At 46.4% G+C, this 20126-nt stretch overlaps 1 protein-coding gene across 1 annotated transcript in view; it reads right to left on the bottom strand.

Annotated features, from left to right (window-relative positions):
• Window positions 1-20126, bottom strand: part of LOC104123373 (LIM domain containing preferred translocation partner in lipoma) — a 337288-nt gene that overhangs the window by 250079 nt on the left and 67083 nt on the right. Inside the window, exon 5 of the mRNA XM_035891237.1 lies at window positions 1529-1593. The gene's annotated coding sequence lies outside the window, so the exon portion shown is untranslated. The remainder of the gene's footprint in view (window positions 1-1528; window positions 1594-20126) is intronic.

Below are 20126 nucleotides of genomic sequence, written 5' to 3'. Positions count from 1 at the left end.
CATAATTTACAAGACAAAAAAAAAAAAAAAAAGACCACCAAAAAAAACCAAGACGAGGGTAAAGGAAGAAAGTAGGGATGCACATTGCATATCGAAAGGGCAGAATGGAAGTGCAGTTATATTCAGTGGCACGACAGGCTAAAGAAGCAGCATCCCAGTTTCGGCACACTGTACAGACATCTTAATGACTCTCAAGTCAGGTAACATTAGGGCAAATGAAGTAACTCCGTTAGTCAAAACCACCAGGGTAGCAGAAGAACAAAACCCAGCGCACACCCTCCCACACGGCAATGGGCTGCCCTGGACCAGCGCTGGCTCACAACACAGCCCCCAGTGCATGCACCACACATGGCCTTCTGGTGCTGCCAGGGAAACATCACTGCAGCAAGGATTGTCCGGAGCCACCATGCCCTCCTAAGGGCATGACTCCTGGAGAAGCTCACGGCCACTGAGGAGTCACAGACCAACTACCAGCTATCCCTGTTCATTCCTAACCTGCTTCTCAACGGGGCTGCTCACTGCTTTCTTCCCCCAGTTGCCGTGACCTTGTAGCACCTCTAGTACTCCTTCTGCCTCCTGGGATGGCACAACTGAGAGAGATTTGAGGACAACCTACTGCCCTGACACTACTCCTTTTTTGCAATCTTACCTGAAGGCTCAGCCTCACTGCAATTAATCTTCATATCATGGAATGGGCACAAAGCCCAATTCATGTCCTACACATAACCTGGCAAGGAACTCCTACAAGAGTTTGGGGTGGTTTGTCAGGCTGATCCTTAACTCACAGCTAAGAATCTCCAGTGAATTTAATGGAACCAGTAATTCTGAATAATGCATTAACACTGGATATAAGGAAGAAATTTTTTACAATGAGGGTGGTGAGACGCTAGAACAGGTTGCCCAGAGAGGTTGTAGATGCAAGGTCAGGTTGGACAAGGCTCTGAGCAACCTGACTTAGTTGCAGATGTCCCTGCCCATGGCAGGGGGGTTGAACTAAATGACCTTTAAAGGTTCCTTCCAACTCAAACCATTCTGTGATTCTGTGAACATATATTTCTATTCAGGTTATTCTAAATAGGCTTATACACTTTTCTGCTTTTGTCCACTGAAGCATGGTTAGATTAAAGCTAGCGATACAGTAAGCTCTCCATCATCAGCTGCGAGCATATCCAGACTGCAAGAGAGCCATGCTATGGAGGGGGAGAGAGTTCAGGTCCACAAGCAGGGCAGCATCATTCAAAAAGAAGTTGAATTAATACAGCCCACAGGACCAGCACAGCTCCATGCGGAACCATGCAAACGTTCCCATGCAACACTCCCATTCCCAGGAGGCCCTGAACACATTTGCTGCTTCCAGACTTGGACCCAGAAATAGTAAAACCACCTCAAGCCTGCTGGGTTAGCCTGATCTCCACCAACCCAGGCTTTGGAGATACTCCCATCATTTGCTGAATGTGATCCCAGAGCCTTCCCACTGTCTCCAAACTCAGCAGTTGGCAGAAGCCCCGGGACCTGATCCACTTCTCACCTGGAAGCAAGGCAGCCCCGTCAGGCACCCAGACAGACGCAGGGACAGGCTCTTCCAAGGGACCTCTGGGGGTACAAACAGAAAGGTCAGAATCAACATTTTGCTCATCGTAAAATCAGAAACTAAGTCAAGCTGGCTGTGACACCTCGACGAGAAAACAGCCACAGAAGGGCCCATGACACCAGCTGCGCCCCTGTACGAAGCAGACCATAGCTTTTTTCCCTTCTGATACAACTCATGTGTCTGTCTGTCCCTGTTTTGACCCATATAAGGGCTTTTCACACGTTGGCGGGACAGATTACATCTGAGCAAGCACCGGAGTAACTGAGCTTTATTTGGGAGAGAAGCTACTTGTTTTAAATCACTGTAGAGCTGGTGAAAGGCACTGACGTCAGGGCTGCAGGTAACAAGGTCTCTTTCAGAGCCTGACCAGGCAACCTTCTGCCTCTCATGCTTAAAGGACCTCTTCTTCCCAAGCCTCCCCCACCGCTCAGGCTGCCGGCGAGTCGCTCCCGCGGCACTGGCTTTGCTGCGCAAGCACCAAGAAGAACCGAAGCTGAGGTGGGATGCATTAAACACACACCGACTGTGGAAAAAACCAAGCGGCAGGGTGGGACAGCCCAAACCTTACCTCTGCCTCCAGCCCTGGTTTCCTTCTGGGTGCCTCCAAAGACGCCCGGCTAAGAGGAAAACACAGGTTTTCTAAGTTACCACAAGCTGCTTTCAACCAGCAGCCTTTCATACTTCCAAATTATTGATATCTAAGCCTGCTTTGGTGTTTTCTATTTGCTTTCATCTCCATCCTGGAGAAGAAATAAGCAAGTTTAAAAAAATACTAGAAATGATTAGAGAAGGGTCCAGTCCACCTCCACCTGCCCCAGCTCTCCCAGCCCACCATGCTCCCGGCTGCCCCAGGTCACCCCCGCCCCTCCTAACTGCATCCTCGCCCCTATTTTCCTAAAGTCTAATTATCTCTTAACAAATGTGGCTGAGATCAGCCAAGGAGTTAAAAATCATTAAAGAGAGGGAGGAGAGACATACCTAGCCAGTCACATACATGATTTTTTTTAAGGAAAGCAGGCTGAAACCCATCAGCCCCAGCATCAGCTGTCTTTGCTCAGGAGAACCGGGTCTGGCAGGGCAGCAGCTTGGCCCTCCCAGCCCGCGGTGGAGGAAGGGGAGCACAGGGGAGGAGAAGCGCAGCAGTCGCTTCAGATCCACACTGAAGCACAAGAAGCATGGAGAAACTCGCTGCCCACACAGACGCTGGATGTTCCTTTCATATTAGCCATGACAAAAAATTCGTGTTAACATTTTTGCGAGCGCTGTAAGCCCCTATCAAGTAACAGCAGTGAGGCAGACAGGTGTCCCGACCACAGAGGAGACAGCATATGCGAACAGTTTGGAATTTGTTATCACTGTTATTTTTTAAAGGGGGAAACAAATCCCAGAGATTTTTCTGTGCATGATACGTTTTCTGCTCCCTGTTTGATCTTGCTTTCAGAACAAAGACTTCAAATAGCCAACGCTAACCTATGCCTCAAGCCTGCTTTAAACTAATGCCCCTTCTGCGACCAGAAATGAATGCATAGTGAATCACTTATGCCACACACAGCGGGGGTGATGAGCAGCGGCCCACAGCCCCCGAGTGCCGTATGGACACACGCGTGTTGGGGGAAAGGAGATCCCAGCCCTCTCTGCATCACACCTGAAAATTCAGCAGTAGCACCTTCGCACGTTTGGAGCTGGAAAGCACAAGCTCCGGGTCAACAGCCCAACCATGAGCAGTCAGAGAGAACAACATCACTACTGGCATTGTCTGCAAAGTATGTAGATTGATAGATACTTCTATATAACCTGCATAGGCTGCACTTCCACTCTCTCTGCCTGCCTTTGGGAAATGCCTAAGAGAAGCTGCATTTTAATTACTAGCCCCAATCAAGGGAATCTGATCTTGAGCAACCCAAAGTTAAGACTTCAGGGTATGTGGGTCCCAGCTCTTCGCTTCTTTACTGACATTACTGCTTCCAGGAATTAAATCAAAACCCCACTTAACTTCAGAGAGGCTGCAATTTGCATCTAAAACGTTGCCTAAGCCTCAGTTGTAATAAACAGATACAGCTCCACTGAAATCGAAGGAGTTACTCTGATTTTGTCTGGTTATGGATCTAGAGACCCATAAACGTTACAGCTCATCCAACCTCCAGCTAGATATCTTCTAACAGAAGACCGGTATCTTTGCCAGATTGATTTGGACAACTTGTTTAAAGCACTCTTGAAGACTCATTAGCATCTTTGGGGTTTGGTGGTTGTATTTTAAGAATAAACCCCAAAAGCTATTAAACACTTGAAAAAGGCATGTTAACAGTTTACAAACAAAGCTGGAGTGAAGATATAACTAGGGTTTTGGCTTTTCATTCGGAAATTTGTAAAATGGAGGGAGCAAAGAAAACAGAAAAATGAAACTGAGCTGTGCACATGCTGAAAAATCATCCGTGTTACTTGACAGATACTGAATTAAATACAGAGATGAGGGAAGCAAAATCACGCTAGAAAAAACCCAATCTTCTCCTCCTTTTGAACCTTGCTAAGTTATATTTCAGGTATAGTGGACAAACGAGGCTATGCACACCCCAGGAAATACAGATGCACTTTGTTGGCCATCCCTGGCCGTAACAACTGATCTCAGGTCTGGCTCCTCTCCCTCGAGCCTTCCTCACCCCCCTGCAATAAAGCATCCCAGCAACAAAGTCGTGCTGACCATGCTCCCCAGCAGCAGAGCAATGCTACGACCTGTTCTACATCTTTCTGCCCAAGGGTGGATGCTACTGACCATCGCTACATCCATACCATGGACCCATGGTCGTCGTCTTTAAACCACCTCACCAAATGAACTGGTTCCCTTGGGCAAAAGGCCACCCCATCCACTCTAACCGAGCTCCTGTTCAGACTGTTGCATTGCCACAGCTTTGTAGATGAAGGAGAATCTTTGCTTGTTTGTTTTTTTCAGTTGTCCTGCCCAAATTATACTGCCAAGCTTCAATTATAAGCCAAGCCTCAGACAGGAAGAGATGGAAGAGTCTTGCCTGATGTTTTGCAGAAAATCCGCGGGCATCCCAGGCCCTGCCTTGGGGTTCAGGTGCTGATTAGGAAGGGCCATCAATACCTCACTGGAAAGAAGCCCCTTTTAGCAGCTCCTCAACCTGCAAGCCTTCGGAAAGGGCAGCCCAGCATCGCAACCCACTTCAGTCAGATAGAGGAGTGGTGGGGAACATTTGCACTATTTCCTCGGCTGATTTTAATTTCACTCATTTATCACTCAAGGCAGGAAAATACTCTGAGATCTTCGCGTTTGCGTGTCTCTTGCTTCACAAACAGGTTTGCAAACCAGACCATTAAGCAAGGCGACACTGCCAGGTCCTGTGTTAAGACCATAACAAGGGCACTGCAGTGCCGGCCCGTGTCTCACAGCCATCGGGCTGCAGGACGGCAGCGCAGGTGCTGATTAGGAAGGGCCATCAATACCTCACTGGAAAGAAGCCTCTTTTAGCAGCTCCTCAACCTGCAAGCCTTCGGAAAGGGCAGCCCAGCATCGCAACCCACTTCAGTCAGATAGAGGAGTGGTGGGGAACATTTGCACTATTTCCTCGGCTGATTTTAATTTCACTCATTTATCACTCAAGGCAGGAAAATACTCTGAGATCTTCGCGTTTGCGTGTCTCTTGCTTCACAAACAGGTTTGCAAACCAGACCATTAAGCAAGGCGACACTGCCAGGTCCTGTGTTAAGACCATAACAAGGGCACTGCAGTGCCGGCCCGTGTCTCACAGCCATCGGGCTGCAGGACGGCAGCGGACAGGAGCCACGTGTCCCAGCTGCTCTTCTGGGCCAGCACATCACCACACCTACAAGTACGGCTGTGACACTCAGACTGTGCTCCCCAGCTGCACGTGCCTGCACCCACCACAGCTCTTCGCTGGCTCAACAGGGAGAGAGCAGGGAGTAGCACAGCCACACAACATGGACCCACCATCAGCGTGTGCACAGGGGTGGTGGGAGATAGCGACATTTACAGACCCCCAAGGCACACTCCATCATATTCCCTTCTGTTCTTCCAGCCCCGCATGCAGCTTTAAATGCCCATGGCTCCAGACATCCAGCCCACGTGCTGCTACTCCAGCTCAATGAGGAAAGGATGAGCTCCATTTTGCCAGTCAAATGGGAAAAGACCAAAAAAATTTTTTTAATAATAGTATTTTGTTAAAATCAAACAAACACACCCCCAGCCAATCAAACAGGAATGAGAAGAAGTGATATGGAGAAACAGTTTCCTTCAGTGGCAGAGGGCAGCTCCCAGTTGCAACCAAAGCTCGGGTAGCTCTGGTGCAGGAGGCAAGCCATCGTGGTCTGCCATCATTGCGCACCATGGCACAGTCCTCCCATACCAAAGTGCTACTGAACCACGAGAGCAGCTCCTCTGGGAGGGGGAGAGGATGCCCGGGCGTGCTGCTTACTGCTCCCCAGCGCCGTTCGCTGAGCTGGAACTGCAGGAACATGAGATCTGGGACAACGATCACACACGTTCCTCCTGAACTGCAAATCAGTAGCCAAACCACAAGTACCCAGGGGTAGGGGACAGGCAGTACCCAAAAGCAGGCAGGGGCTGCCAGCCCCTTGCCCAAGCCCTGCCATGCACAGCTTCTCTCACAAGCTCCCCGCCTGGCAAGGACCCTCTTTCCACCAGCCAGGTCTCCCTGCTGCTACGTAGGAGCTTCCCAGAGAGACCAAAGAGAAAGTCAGGCACAGCTCAAATAAGCACCTGGATCTACAAACAACAGATTAAATTCTCAAGCTACAAAACTATGTTTTAGCAAAAGTGCAATTGAACTCCATGTACTTGTTACATTTCTAAATATACTCTGGTTGTCAAGACAACAGAGACTGATGGATCTCTAAAGTGTACTGTATCTATTTAATTGTCAGCATTTCAAACTGACTCAAGGAGGGAAAAAAATGCTGCGTGATAAGTCTAATTGTCATGGTTACCACTGGCTAACCCCATAATAAAAATATATATATTCTAGCTAAATGTGCCAAGCCATGTGAGGAGCAGATGGGAGACATTCTCATTACTGCGACAGCCTCCACTGGAAAACTAAACTTGAGGAAGGATGCGAGAGACTTTACAGAGATCTCAGACACAACAGACGTCATGGGCTGCATCTTCCCAGTCGTTTGGCAGCAGTTGCTCAGGCTTTTCCGCCGTGCTTGTTCACCCCATGTGTGCTGGGACACCCCGCGGGGCTGGGGCTCCCTAACCTCCCTAACAGGGTTCCTGTTTGGCGGTCTTGTCCCTCCCCCCAAAAAAGTCCAAGATGAGAGTTGTTACTCCTTAAAAGCCTCTAGACATAATCTCACACATAACCACCTTGGATTTGCACTCCCACCCTTGCCCAACTTGCTCTCCCCTCCCTCCAGGCAGCCGCATCTGCGCCCATGGGCATCACCCCAGCAGGAGGCAGCTATAGCCTGGCCCTCCTGCTCTCGTATTGCTAATGGCCAAAGCAAAGGCTACATCCAGCCTTGGAGAACAGAAACAAATGGAAAGAAAGAGCTGGCCACCGCTGGAAACACCCCAGCCTCAGGCTAAGCTGGGAAGCATCACGCGCCCCAGCCCGCCTCTGCACCCCCTTTGACAAGCACAATGCAGCGGCCTGAGGAGCCCCACCACTCGCACAAGGTCATTCCCAAAAGAGATGCTTTCCAAAAAAACCCTCAAACATTGGCTTTTTTACATACAAGACCTCCACAGCAACATCAGAGATATCTATCGGTGTACAAAACGGTTGTGGCTTTCCTTCACTGACCAAAACTCATCCACCTAAGCTAAGTTCTTCCTATTCTTTCATTAAACCAAAGTTTAAGTTGCAGGAGAAAGGCACAAGTTTCGTCCAGGTATGAGAAGCAATGGAAAACACTTCACGTTCACCCGGTGAGCACTGGTGTCAATAAGTGGTCAGGTTTCCAATTAGTCTGAAGCCTCCCCAACATTTTTGACAGAAACCACATCAAAGTCGAATCACCCTTAAAAATCTCCCCAAACTGTTTCACTCCTTCATACAAATAAGAGCTCTGTATTTCTGCTGTCAGATGCTTTCATGGAAACCATAAGGCATTGCCTAAAACCATCTCCAGGAGAGCCACAAAGTAAAATTCGATCTGGTTGGAAAACACTACTTAAGAGAAACATCACTTTCCAGGCGCCTCAAGCAACACATTCGAGTTTCTGATATTGTCCCTGGAGCTTGCCCCCTCTCTCATCACCAAGATGAACAATTTCTGAATTCCAAATACAAGTTTCTCGGTGATGTAAAATGAGCTTTCATGCCTACCAACACAGTCGCTGTGCAGTTCACCCTTGCGTACCACTTCACAGAGCGGTCTGTGCGCAGAGGTGGGCAGTGAACATCAAACCAGAAGTAGCACAGAAGTGTTATTTCCCGGGTTTGTGTGAGATTTATTTCAAATACTACTAAGGTTAGGAGTGAAAAAGGAGTCTGAGGCACAAAGAAGCCTATGTCTCAATTAAAGCCAAAGGGACTTAAAGGCAACTGGGTTTTGGTTTTTTTTTTTTTTTTACAAGTATATGGGTATACCCAAAGTGAAGCAGCATCAGCCTTTCGTCCCTAGGTGCCTAAATAATTCTGAAACTAAGCGTTACCCATAAGGAACTTCAAAGAGATTATAGCCCTTCTGAAAGCTGTATCCAGAGCTTAACTGAGCTGAAATCCCAAGCAACCAAGAGCTTAAAATCATGCTCCAAAGTGCGTATTTCAACATCACTTGGGTGCAGGAACCTAACTTTGGTTTTCCTGTTACTGAAAGTGCTTGCCTAGGGCACCAGGCTCTTACGGTTATGGCTTTGGGACAGCTATTACATTCTGTTCTAATAAAGTATGTGCTCTCTGGAGCAAACTCCCCAGGATGACTCCTTTGCTTTGGCACAAATGGACTCATTTGGTTGAGATAAAAGGATGTTCCCTCGCATCATTTTCATCTGATTTTTTTTTTTTTGTGAGATAGAGAAACAGTTAATTTTGCTAAATGAGTGCTCTGTTGCCATGACTTCACTGCAGGCAAACACAAAGCCATCAAGCTCATTTTCCTTGGGCGGTGGGGGTTTTTTGGGGTTTTTTAAACAGGTATTTGATCATCTTGATTCTCCTCTTTATTTTCCCAACATCTAGATATCCAGCAATACCCCACAGCCAGACATATAGACAATGGCTACAGCTACTCACTAAATTAGAGGGATATTCCTGCACATATTCATCCCCTCATAATCTACCTCTGCCAGCTGTGCCAACGTGCCCTCTGCGACTCCAACATACAAGATAGCGCTGCCCTCGACAGCAGGCGGCAAATCTCTCCAAAGGAAACCCTAAATTTATGGGATTAGTCCCTGAAAGTCAGAATTCCCATGCTTCCACCAAGGACTGAGGGATGGCTCCATCCTGTTCACTGGCAAGCCGGGATCCTTTGCGCAGGATTTTGCCCCAGTCTAAAAGCAGAAGCCTTGAACAACTCAAGCCCTTCCCACCGCCTCAGTTTCTCAGGCAGATGAAGAAGGCTGGGTGCACATCGTCTGCCTCCGCAGGGTGTTGCGACACTGGCTGAGTTAATATTCATGAAGTACGCTGGGCATTAAGAGCATTATAGACTTTACTGAGGTAGAAGGTTTTTTTCTTTTTGAATGTTTACATTGACTAGACAGACTAAGTAGAAGCGGCATTTGTAGCCTGCAGCCATTATCCTAGTAAATGGCTTATTACAGCATGCAGCCTACCAGCTCACCTCCGTCCTGCCTCACTTAAACGCATGTAGGTGGAAGTGCTGCTCATTCCAGAGAACTTTCTTTTTCACGGTTTCTGTCTGATGGAGACTCTTGATAGCAGGGCTCACAAGACAGGGCTTAGGATATAAATACTTCAGCAAGAGCTTGTTGTTTGGTACCTATTTATGACAATCACAGAATAATTAATTACTTCCCGCCTAAGACTAATTCCCGTCTCTTCCCAAAAGGCTAAAGGGGGGTGAGTTTTGTCTCAAGACTTTCAATTTCCTGATGAGTCACGGCAGATTCACTACAATAAGCTCAATACTTCAATCAGACTATTTCTTATCAAGGTATATTCAATACATTACTAAGACGCGGAGCGTGCTATTTTAGGGGCTAATTTCAGGCACTGCATGCACAGCGCCTTCTCATCTGAACATGCACTTTCTCCTGGGTGAGACAGATGTACCTCCTGCACCACCACCCCTTCCCCTGCCCAAATCATACAGATAAACAAACACTGTAAGAGCAGAAAGTGAAGAATTGTACATTTGGTGCGCTGATTTTCACAACACACAGCCCTGCAATAAGCAGCCCTCCCTCTCACTTCATTAGTTCATTCCCTGCCCTTTGGCAATAAAATTACTTATGTGACAGCAGCATCTGACAAGAAGAAAACATTCACAGACTGCACGGGTTGCAACAAGTCCACAGCGTCTTGCTTTCTTCATTCTGGGGCCAAGAATCATACATTTATTTTTCTGCCCCAGGGAGCAACTCTGCATCCCTGTACGAATCCTCAACTGTCCCCAGTTCCCACGCCACCCACTCACAAGCTCCCAGGCTCCATCAAGCAGGCAGGAGACACCTTGCCCAACCTCCAAGCAGCAACACAGGTTACAGGCACCAGCAGGTACCCTCTGGTCCTCATTACTTACTTTAAATTTACAAGCTCTTAGATATAATTTATTGTGTCATTTGGGCAGTCGATCCCAGACAGGTCATTTGAGTCTACAACAGGTTGCATTTTGCATCAGCCTGACCAGAGTCAACCATCATGGAAATTGCCTCATCCAAGAAGACTATGAAGAGCAAAGCAATGGTCACATCTCCCTGGACCATTTACAGCCTAAGTTCTCACAAGCAATGCAACTAAAAGCTTCCAGACACCAACAGCTGCCTAAAAAATGTATGGCTATGATGATGAATAGGTCAAAGACCATAACATTTGGGAGAGAGAGATCAGGTGCAGGAGACAGACAGCTAGGCTCTTACTTCCAGAGCTGCCACTGTGCCACCAAGGACATCAGCTGCTGTAAGAGCAGTCACCGCACAGACACCACCTCAAGACTACACTTGCGCTGCTTGCTAACGGCAGTTCTCCTCATGGCACAACTGGACTATGCAAACAGTTTCGGTGCAAACAGCAGCAGTGCCAGTTTCTGCCAAGCCCATGCTAATTGCAAGAGATTCCAGCTCAAATGCTCTTAAGTCAGGAAGTATTTAGGTGACGCGTAACCAATGTCTCACATTTGTCTCACCAGCCCTCCAGTGGTGAATGAACCTACAACCAGCTATGAAGACTTGTCAACATCTCTCTCCTTTCCTCCTCCTTGGAAAAAACTTTCACATAAATTCTAATTTTATGCCAACAAAAATGCAGAACATTTTTGATCCTCACAATGCCCTCAGCCTGTTGGTGTAGTTGAATTGTCAAAGCAACGCAAAGGACACAGCCATGGATATTCCATTAAAGTCAACAGATCCTCCAAGGCTCAGTTGCTCCTCAGATGCTACTAAAAGCATTAAAGTCTCTTCATGTATCACATTTATCTAAAAACCTCAAGGCACCTTAGGAATATTCAACCAGTTTCACAAAGTCTGTGGGAATGAAAAGGGCAAGGGGTGAAGGATCATTTCACACAGCCAAGTCCAACTGGAAAGAACAAGGGAAGCAAACAGACTGAGCTGAGCTGTAAGGTTTAAAACATGGCAAATCTCCCCTTGAGTAGGCTCAGTTAGTTAAGGTCACTTTAATTAAGGTGAGGATACTCACCTGAAGTTTATACATCTCCATGAAATACACTAATTACCTCAGTCTGGGTGTTCATGGGACAGGCAAGTAGGCTCCACGAGATCTACCATGACATTCACTTTGAGCTGTAGGTGACAGAGCCACACAGCTCTGAATACATACGAACCCCCAGCTGGAATCACAGCATCAGTTCTCTATTTTAGAGTACCTGTGACAAAGTTTCTTGAGCAAGTTTGGCCTGGACTAGCCAGCATCCATTTCTAACAAGGCCAGATACACGTGCTAGACCATGTAGCTCTCCTCTTCTGCAGGTGTCAAGCAGCTCCTTTGAAGAAAGAGTCAGGCAGCAGCAGAGATCGTGAGCTGATGGCCTCAGCTGTGCCGCAGAAAGTGCCTGCGGAGTCACTGCCTCAAGACAAATGCGAGCAACTTTCTTAAAAACTAGTGTTATGAATGAAGATAAAATATAGGACCACATTAACAAAGATAACCAAAAAAAAACCAAAAAACCCCACGAAATGAAAAAACTCAAAAGTGATCATAAATTCTCTTCTTTTTGGGACAACATTGCTGGTAGCACATGGCTCTGCAGCCTAAACAGACAAGTGATGAGATTCAGGCTCATCTCGTGTTCTTAAAACATGCAAGACCAGGATTCTCCCATGCCAGGCAGTTAAGTCCCCATGCCTTTCTAAAAAGCCATTTGGAAAGTTTCCAAATGCAGCAGAAGAAAAACAATCCTGCTCAGTCCATGCCTGCATCTCCCTCTCCTCCCATTAGCGCACGGGGAGAAGGTTGGCTTAGAGCAATGCAACATTTCAATTTGAATATGAATCACTCCTCTGGTGAGAAAACAAAGCAGAAGCCCATTTCACATGAGCCTTATCTGAGGATATAACGAAAGGCGAACACATCTAACAGGAGCAACGGAAGCAAAGCATGGTAAAAATACTGGCTCAGACAAACAAACAACAACACTTTCCATCCTACAGGATCCCAAAGTGCTTTACAAGCTAACAGAGGCAGGAACCATTTCATCTGCCACAGAAACATACAGTGGTCATCTCTGAGTGGGTACTCAGCTCAGCACCACGCCATAGTTCACGATGGAGGGACGAATATCATCGAGCAGAAGCAGTGTGGGAGTTTAGGAAGGCGGGATGCTTCAGTGGGAATGGGACCACTCTCCTGGAAAGTGGAAGTTGGTTTAATTTCGATTCATACAATTCAAAACGGCATTATGTGGGCTGAGCACCTGAACACCAGGCACACACGATGTTGTACTGAAAAGTGACTGGCTGTAGAAAGGATGGAAATCAAACTCGTGTATGCTGGTGCTCTCCAGCTTCTGATTCAAAAGGTTACAGAAAACAGCAGCAAGGTAGAGGATTAAGATCTCTGAACCTGCCTAGGGATTACAAATGAATTTCTTATCATCCACAGGACTGAGGGATCAGGATTTCCTGGCCCTGGTTCAGCTGCTATCTCCACATGGAGTTTAGGGTAAATCACGTCTCCTCTCCCCAGCTCTCCTTGAGCAGACACAGTGATATGCAACCACTACTAGGAACAGCATGGAAGAAAGCAAAGCATTACTGTTCCGCACTGCTTCAGGAAGCAGATCTTGCCTATCCCCAGCTTTGCTGAATCGCTGACAGAAGCATCATTTTCATCCTCTCTCCTTTGCCCCTTCACTTTTCCTATCCCTCTGCCATGCCCACGGTCCACGCTGTCACCTCACCAGAGATAATTGTGGCCTGTTCTAACATGCATTGGTCAACAGAGACTCAGTCCAAACTCAGGTCTTTCACATGCTACTGAATGAACAAGAAACAAGAAGTACAGAAATCCCTCAAGGAAGAGGCCCTGAGCAAGTGATCTGCACATTTCCAGAGCTAAATGTTTGCTTCTCCTCCTGGCAGCATCTGTAAGCTTGCAGAATATTTACCTGCATCTTGGAAACAGCTCTTTAATCCTACAAACACATCAACAATTCACCTTGACTCAAAAGAATAGTTCCCTGAGCTCTGAGGAAACAATGAACAAAATCACCACATTTTTCTTTTTTTTTTTTTTTCTCCTGTTTTTTGGTAAATGTCTGATAAAGGTTTTCTGAAAGGAGCTTGCTTAATCTTTTCCCACATTGTATTCTATGTACAGCTGCCATTCCAGAAACAAAACAAAATAAAAGTCGGTGCACAAATGCAAACAAATCAGGGTTTGGCCTGGTCTGCCTAAACCAAAAGCCAACTTCCTCTCCTGATGGCTCAGCAATAGAGATCCAAAGCCAGTAAAGTCCTAGCGGTTCTGAGAGGCTGAGTTTTGGATGGGTTTGTGCAAGTTTGTCTTCCATGCCTTGGGACTGCATAACAATTCAAGGGAAAATGCCTTAGAAGGAACATGGGTTGTGGCACATCAATTTGGACAACTACTCCACCAAGCCATGCCATAGAATCATAGAATCGTTTAGATCGGAAAAGACCTTTAAGATCATCAAGTCCAACCGTTAAACTAACACTGCCATCCACCACTAAACCATGTCCCTAAGCACCTCGTCTACCCATCTTTTAAATGCCTCCAGGGATGGGGACTCAACCATGCCTGACAACCCTTTCGGGGAAGAAATTTTTCCTAATGTCCAACCTAAACCTGCCCTGGTGCAACTTCAGACCATTTTCCCTCGTCCTATCACCCGTTACCAGGGAGAAGAGGCCGACCCCCACCTCGCTACAGCCTCCTGTCAGGTAGTTGTAGGGAGCGATAAGGTCTCCCCTCAGCCTCCTCTTCTCCAGACTAAACAACCCCAGTTCCCTCAGCCGCTCCTCATAAGACTTGTGCTCCAGACCCCTTCACCAGCTTTGTGGCTCTCCTCTGGCCATGTTCCAGCACCGCAACGTCCTTCTTGTAGTGAGGGGCCCAAAACTGAACACAGTATTCAAGGTGCAGCCTCACCATGTCCCTGTAGAAGTGCCCCTTCACCAGCTTTGTGGCTCTCCTCTGGACATGTTCCAGCAACGCAACGTCCTTCTTGTAGTGAGGGGCCCAAAACTGAACACAGTATTCAAGGTGCAGCCTCACCATGTCCCTGTAGAAGTGACCTCTCTCCAACCATGCAGTCATGTTCTTGCCAGTTGGAGACTCACCCTCATCTTGGTTTAAACAGAGCCAATTAATCTGGTTTTCCTGGGGACAGAGAATAATCAACAAATCAATAAACAAGGAAGGAAAGTTACAATTTGCTGAACATGATTTACAGGTAAAGTGAGTTGTCAGGGGATTCGTGCAAAAATTCATTGCTGATTCATCAAAGAAGTCACTGAGATGTCTTAAGAACAAGCTATCAAGACAAGTCACTCTTCCTCTCCACCTCTTATTATTAGTTAGTGCTGGAAGTGACCTTTTCTGCAAATCTCTAGACCATTTTTAAGTGCCAGAGACTTTAGGAAGCAAAAATTAGTTCTTAAAAGGAACTAAACTGCTTCAAAAACATTTTATTAAAGGTTGCATCTTGCTCCTCTCTCACCCTTGGGTATTTAGGATGAACTACCCACTACAAGAAAACAGCCACTGTGCAGTTCTAGCTGAGAGTCCCAAATTCAGTGATACAGGTGGTTATTAAGTTGTAGAAACCGAGGGAGAGAGAAGGTGCCCAATACCATTGAAGCAAGCCAGCAGCAAAACCCAAGGAGAACCAAGGAGCCCCGTCCCTCAACTCTGCCTGCAGCCTCAGGGAGAGCTTAGGCAGGGAGCTGGCACTGCCTGCAGCCAGCACAGAGAGCTTGCCTGGCTCCAGAATCTGCTCAGCCCGGCAGAAGAGTAGGAGGTGCAATTGCTGGCAGGAGCAGGCAAAGCTGGTGGAGATCATAAATGGAAGAGTGTTGTAAAACATGGAGGTGAGCACAGACTGACACCCACCTGCACAGTTCCCCCACAGAAAAGCACACCTCGCTAGACTCGCAAATCTTTGAAACTCGTCCAGCCTTCGCTGGATCAGTCCAGGAACCTCATTCGTATGCATGTTTGTTCTCACACGCAAACACGGCAAGGCTTTAACCACACGCATTTCGCACAAGTCCCGCAGGCCCAAACTTACAGGTTACTCAGGAAACGGTCTTAAATGGGATTGTAAACCAAAGGAAAGAGATTACAGGTAAAGTCAAAGGCCACAAAGAACTGCAGAGCAATTGGGGTTGGAAGGGAGCTTTGGAGAAGCCCAACATAGATACTCCCCAAAACACCCAGTCCTCAGAGAATCTTTTTTCTTAAAACAGGACTTAAAAGATTGCACTGACTGATCTTCCAAAACCTACTAGTCAAATGAAAATATGGGTTAGGCTCTCCTCATTTAATATCATTCCCAAGTGGAAAGTTCTCATCAAAGCTGTAATATGTTCAGTTCCAGAAGCACAATTAGGTGACATTAGACAGGCAGTTGTAACTCAGAATTAAATGGCCTTGCTACTTATCTGTATGTGCTGCGCCTTTAAAAGTTTCCAAAAGTGGTGGTCTTTTTTTGTGCATGCTGGAATATTCAAGAGAATTTCATATCTATTCTCATATCAAGAAAAGAGCAATTAGATCAATAATGAAACAGGAGTGCTCCCTTTTACTTTCTGTGGTTTGCAAAGAGGTTCATGTGCCTTTGTGAGAACAGCTCTTGTTTTAGTGATGTGAAAGTGTGTGGTTTGTGCGATACCCAGTTTCTTCTAATATTTGAGTTTCTGTTGTTATCTACCTACAATTTACAGTAAAGCATCTTTTATTCTCACACCTCTCAATCTCAAAATTAGACCAGTTTTCCCAAAAACAAGATTTTATTACCCCATGAAGACCTTTTACAAACACTGGAAAGCTTGCTGACGACACGCTCCTCACTAATACAGCATGAAACCACAGAAGACGGCGTTAGTGTTACCAAGCCTACCTGTGCATGCGTCTGTGTATATGAAGCAGCAAACACAAGCTTTTATTTGGGGAAAAGATCTGATTTTGTGTTTGGAAAAGCAACTGGAATTTGGCTGCAATCCACGCTGAGGGTCCCAAGGCACTGCACGGAGTGGGTAAAGGTTATTTAGTGGCATTTGAACCAGTGTTTACACATCACTATTGTGCTATTCATTGTGATTAGATTATTACTATTTTCAAAAGTATTCAAAATATTTAGAACACCAACACCACCCCGCTGCAAGGCATGAATCTAATTCTAGCAAAAATTTCTTAAGAACCCTCCAAACAGGAAGGACACTGCAAGATGGGTAATCTGCTGGCTCCAGCATCAAACCAAGCCATGCCATTTATAGCATTTTGACCCTCTCTGCAGCAGATGAGAGCACTGAGATTTTGAACAGAAATGTTCATTTTCCAGATAGCTGTTTCTGGCCACGTGCTCTACTCCAGAATCCTTGACTGTGCTGTCCCTGTGGTTCTCAGAGAAATGCATTTTTGTCAAATATACTGAAGGTCCAAAGAGAGAATACACCTTCCGCTAAAACACAAACATCAATCCAACAACAAAAATGTCAGAAAAAGGGAATACTAAATATCTGTGAAGAAGGAAAGTAAGTCACCAATAGCAAGGTTTTCAACCTGTGGCAAGTCACCTGGTCAGCTCTGGAGCCTGAACCTGCTAAGTGTGCATGCTAAAGACTCTCCACCTCTCAGTGATTTCCCTATTCTGCACCTCTCTGGACCAACCTCACAGTTTGCACACAAGTATTCTTAATGGTGATAAAACCATCGTGCCCTATCTGGCATTAATTTAGCACCGATGGCATAACACTGAATTACCTAGTCATCCAGCCACTTCGACTAAGATTAATTCAGGCAAGCCAGGAAATAAATGTTCAAACTCCTTGATGCATCTTGCACCCATCCAGGGAGCACTTGGCTTTCAGCCAGCCTGCATAAACCCTGGTGGGATTAGCCAATGTTTGAGGGGCTCCTTTATGGGATAAGTAAGGAGGTCAAGCACTGCGATCTAAAGGCGGACAGGACGGGTGCATGTAACCCCCCACAAGGTACATCCCTCCACTCGTTACAGCCAGCAACAGGGATGACTAAGGGCACACAGCAAAAACCATTATAACCAAGGCCATGGAAATGAAAGTGGCAAATGTACCACTTACTCTGTCATCTTAACATGAAGTGAATTTATCTGATTTTATCATCAAACATGCCAAAAAGGACATGTTTGGAAGAGATGCGCAGAGAGAACTGTGAGAGCATTGCTTACTTGGTTCTAGCTGGAGCAGAACTTCTGAAACGTTCTAGTTTTGTTCCTTTGGATTCCCTGAAGACAGCCCTGATGCTATCGGGAAATGGCAGTAGCTAAATCTGGACTAACGCAAGGCACTTTGAAACATCCTTCTCAACTGTTTACGCAGTGCTCAACAAAACTAACATACAACACTCTCTGCTGTAAAAGCACCCCAGTTCGGTGTTGCCACTGTGGGCAGCTGTAGGTCAGAAAGTGCTGTCTGACCAAATGTTTAAATTAAGGGTGGGTACTAAACCAAAAATATTCTTTCTAAATCAATGTCACAACAGATCACAGGGACCATGGAGCTCAAGCATGCCAAATTTCAACAGCACTTGGTTTTCCCACTGCTATCTCCATGCAGGAGACCTGAGTGCCTCCCGTGTCCAAGCCCCTCCAGGCCCAGGTATTTCTCAAATTTTTACGACATTGTGGGACCTTTCTTTGGAATATAGGCAAAGACAGACTTAATACAGCAAACAGATCATAGGAACAGCTTTGTTTATTTTAACATGAACTCCTTACACACCTTAGGAGACCCATCAGCTGTCCTATCCCTCACCAAAACACCAGAAAGGAGCTCACGCTGCTGCTGCAGCTTAACCCAGTGCTGGGAACAGCTCCAAACATCTCTTTGGAAACTAGTGTAATAAAACTTCTGCTGAAGTCATATGGCTCTCAAGCAGCTCAGGATGGGCTGCCAGGAAGCGGGACCCATCTCCAACCAACCACAAGCTCCTTGTCAACAGAGATTCCCATCAGCAACACATCACCAGCCATTGCCCTCATCTGGGCACTTGGCCATTAGAAAATGTTGGAAAAGCCTCTTCTATTTTCCTCCTCCCTCAGACAAGTTCAATAACCACCACTGGACACCAACTGCCTTCCCTCACCAAGAACCCAAGCAGGATTTGGACCCCAGCTCAGATGAGGTAAAAAGTCTTCTCCCCATACTCCAGACCAGCCTGCGCCCCCTCTTCCCCATCCCAACATTAATGGAGTTTGTCATCAGCTCCAAGTGACCTTGGCACAAACAATAATTCTTGCCTCTCTAAGCAAGAATTTGGAAAACCAGTTTTTACCAGACAGATATGGCTGGCTGAGATTTGTGATCAGATGCAATGCACGGTACAGCGTGTGACCTGGAGAAATATTACCATCAGCTAACAACAGCATGGATTTCTTTCTTCCCTGTCCTTCATTAGCCTCAGAAGCTGGCCTTGCCAGCAGCAGTAATGCAAGCTGAGACAACAAAGCACATTAATGATGGGCCCCATCATGTTCTGTATTAATTACTGTAGCTGGTAGTAAATTGTTGGTTATAAATTATATTTTGAAAAACTGCCCTTTCTTTGACAAGCCAGCTCCAATGTTTAATGTTGCACTTAATCCTCAGATAATACCCCAGGAGCCCTCGCTGTGCCCAGCAACAGAAACTATCCCAGTGCACCAACTTTGTTACAGGTCAGCTCCAAAAGCTGAGTCGCCAAAACCAGCAGCATGCTCAGTTACCAAGGGTCCTACAGAGGTACCCCAGCACCTCTCTGGGCAAGGGAGCAAGGAAAAAGCCAGCACGGAGCATGTTTATACACATGTATAACAGTTTTCCAGAAATGCGGCACTACTACGATGTTCTGCAAGGTAAAATACCAGGGCAGCAATCCTCAGAATATCTCTGCGTTCAAAAGGGAGGCAGATTTCTTCTACCTGGCACTGAAATGGTCAACTAAAACCTTTATCTGAAAACATCATATTCTTATTTTTCTTTCTTTTTAATTCAGTGACATTTAGCTAGCAGAACAGCTGTTAGCAAAGGTCTAGGAGAGGTGGAATCCCATTTTCTATATAAAGAAAAATGTTTTGGAGGAAACTGCAATTTGACAAAAATACCTGTTTAGCAAAGTACATTTTAAAAGTGGAAAAATATGTTTTGTTTTTTTCTAAGGTAGCAAAAGATCCACCAGAGCTCACAAAAAGGATCCCAAGTCCTAGGAACAAAGGTATAAAATTATTTTGCAACACACATCCATGAAAATAAGGAGGGGGGACATGCCCTTTAAGAAGCAGCAGGGGGAGAGACCCTCCTCCAACTCAGCCAGATGTGCTTATCACCTCCCACCACCATCAGAACACATGAAATCACTAGCCACGGTCATCCCAAAGAGCGGGCCCAGCTCCCATCAGTGACAACCAGGAGTTTGCAGCTGGCTTCAGACAGAGCTGGGTCAAGTCTGGCACAGCCACTGCTCTCCTTTATTTTACTCTGAAGGCCCAGCTCACCACACCGAGCAACGACAAGACGTTGCACGTGGGATTTACGGTGCTAAAACCCTAAAAGCTCAGGGAGAGGATCAGCAGCGGCAACCGTCCTCTCCTCCACAGAAGGATGGGAAGCCCCGTGGCCACGCTGCGAGTTGCAAATTAAAACTGCTTAGAGCGGTCCTGGGTTCGGTCTTGTTCTTCCACCAGT

The sequence above is a fragment of the Egretta garzetta genome, unplaced genomic scaffold (genome assembly GCF_000687185.1).
Source record: "Egretta garzetta isolate BGI_Z169 unplaced genomic scaffold, ASM68718v1 scaffold333, whole genome shotgun sequence".
Lineage (NCBI taxonomy): Eukaryota > Metazoa > Chordata > Aves > Pelecaniformes > Ardeidae > Egretta > Egretta garzetta.
This window is presented reverse-complemented; position numbering and strand designations above follow the sequence as displayed.